This window comes from Xiphophorus couchianus, chromosome 3 (genome assembly GCF_001444195.1).
Source record: "Xiphophorus couchianus chromosome 3, X_couchianus-1.0, whole genome shotgun sequence".
NCBI lineage: Eukaryota > Metazoa > Chordata > Actinopteri > Cyprinodontiformes > Poeciliidae > Xiphophorus > Xiphophorus couchianus.
Window position 1 is genome coordinate 10,535,009 of NC_040230.1, and position 2,969 is coordinate 10,537,977.

Consider the following 2,969-nt stretch of genomic DNA (forward strand, 5'->3'; position numbering starts at 1 on the left):
CATGTCTGTCATTGCTTATTAATCCGACTTGCTTTGCACTCGGCCGCCCTCATTTCTCCCCGACTCCGACTCTGCTTGCTGCTTGAGCGACTCTTCTTTTTCATCCCCTCTCTGATCTCGAGTTCTCTTTCCACTTTAATTTATTGCTCCTCCTTTTTTCAAGCCCAGAGCCACTGGGTCTCCCGCACTTCAGTCAAGGGGATTAGAAGGACGGTATGTGGACGAGAGATGGGGAAGTAGCAATGGTTACAGGGGAGACTGAATACAGGAAAGATGAAAAGGTCTGAGTTCTCAGCAAGGACGCATTTTTAAAGCAGCCAAGTATTGGATTGTCTGTTGTACTTCTAGGTTGAGGGCCTTTCACAGGCGTGCAACCTGTATGTTGTAGTATGTTGGAGTTGTTTCCTGTAGCCTTGTGTGTACCGATTTGCTTTTCATGACGCGGTGAGTTTAGGGTGAAACTCATTAATGTCATATAGTAAGAACATGTATTCCCTGTAAAGATGTCAGCCCACTGAAGTGTCCTTTTTTTTTTAGTAGGCTCCATTTCCATTATCTTGGTGACAGGAAGTGTGAGCAGCTTCAAAATATTTCTTTAAGTAGCACTCTTTCCCTCATTCTTGTTTCCTCAATTTGTTTCAACAAGATTTATTCTTTACTTGTAACTTTTTTTTATGTTCCCTATGAAGATTAGCAATGACTAAATAGGCTTAATTTAAAAAAATAGCCAATTTGTTTTAAAATAAAAAGGCTTAATTTTTATTTTAAGCCTTTTGTGATTATTTTCTGCTCTTTATATGTTTTACTGTGGTGTCTGATTATAGTGGTCATCTACCACTTATAGAAGTTAAGATAATTTAGGAATATCTATATTTATCCTTATTTGATCGGTCACAGTGTAAGACCTTTGCTGAGACATATGTTCAAACACACCCAGAGGCCCCAGTGCTATCAGACACAAACTACTAAGCTTTTAATTTAAAAAGTGCATATGCTGCCATCTGTCCTTAAATAAGTCATCTGTTCAACACCTGTTTTCACAGGAAGAATGACCTCACTGATTGAACTCCACACTATTTTTTATTTTTGAACAATTATCCAATCAAATACATGCAGCATGCTTGTCATTACTGTTTTGTGAATTCTAGTATCTTTTACTGTGTAGAAATATAATCTTTATTACAAACAGTGATTTAACTCAAAAGCAACATTGGACTGCAAAGAGCAAGACTATGTTTTCCTTGTAGAAAGACTTTTGAATTAAGTTTAATTTCCCTTACCAATTTCTAGTAACAAAACCAAAATGACTCCAAATACTTTCATTAGCGATTTTTCCACAAAGCGTTAAACAATCTTTTGCAAGGTATAGATGACTCTGCAGTGCAAACTTTCCCTAAACACAGCCTCCCTCCTACATATGAAACTTGAATGAGGTCTTTAATAAACATGAACCAAGTGCCCCTTTCCACTGTAATTTATATGATGTAGTTTCAATCAAAGGCATACCACCTAAGGATTTTCTCCTCACTCGATGTACGCCATCATTACTATGCAGGAGCTGCATCCGGTAAAAAATGTGAAAGGTTTTGAATAGAGATTTTCATTTCAGGTGCCAGTTGATGAATAGTCTGACTTTATAAATACAATACATCTGAATCAAAAGAACCCCATTGAAGCGAAGTATGTTGCAGGAGTCTGTCTTTTATTTAACAGTCCGATTTATGATTAAGCTGAGTTAAGATGGTGTGATAAAAATAAGTTATGGTGAAAAAAGGAATAAGTGCAAAGTAACTTTTTAAGTTTTTGACAACTAATGGGAATTAAATTCCCAGCCGAACATTAGGTGGCTGAGGTGCTATTTTTTCCTATGTACTTGCTGTGTCCTGGAAAATCAGTTTTCTCTGAAAATCTCCCTCTTCTGCCTCACATTCAAGTAATCTTTAAGCAGGTGTGATTTTGTTCAGATTTTCAGAAAAACTTGTTTTGAGAAACATCACCATGTCAAGGTAAATTCTTTTATAGGATGTCTAGTGGGAAATACGGTGCCATGAAAGACTATACCTCCTAAAATTTTGTCATGCTGAAACCACACTACTTAATTGTTTCTCCTGCTTGAGCTGCGTTGCTGAGAAGATGGGCAAAGCTGGGAAACATGTGTCAAAAGAGTTGAACAAAAGGTGTTTATGCAAAGTATCAAATTAAATTGCATGAACATAAATTGTCACACCTTTGAGATTTTTAATTGGAAAATATATTTTTTTAATAAGTATTTGTTTCCTTTGACATCACAATTATTTACGACATTTTGTTGTCCTGACCAAATCAAATAAATGAAATGTTTTAGTAACGTGACAAAAAATATATTAAAAAAAATAAATAAGCTATAGAAATATTGTTAAACGGGAATAAGCTTTACAAAAACTCATTAATGTTTTGTCAAATATTTATTGATAATCCATTCTAATTTTATTATTTTTATTGACTAACATAAGCAAGGTAGTAAATCTCACGTCTCTTATGATACTTGAGTGAAAGTAGTTGCATGTGAATGTTACTAATCAATATTTAATAATACAAATAATTAATTTATGAATCCTCCAAACCTAATTTACAGACGGTCACTGATGCACATCCAAAATTCCTTTGTAGATTTTTTTTCCTCTGGCCTCATTTCTTGTTTGCTAGACTGGGATTTGTTGGACAGTCACTCTACTCTCTAGTTGACTTTCCTCTTTTTTTCCAGTCAGACTTTCCTTCCTTTCAATTATTTATTTTCCTCCTCGCTCTGGGTGACAAGGCTTATCAGCTTGAAGGACGGTTCAGCCAGGATTACTTTTTGCCATTTAAGGTAAACATATCTTCAGAAGTAGAAATAAATATATAGGAGGAGAACCAATAAAGTATCTCTGTAATGATGGAAGAATAACTGTACATCTCTTTTGTAATGTGCTACATCAAGAATATTCAGG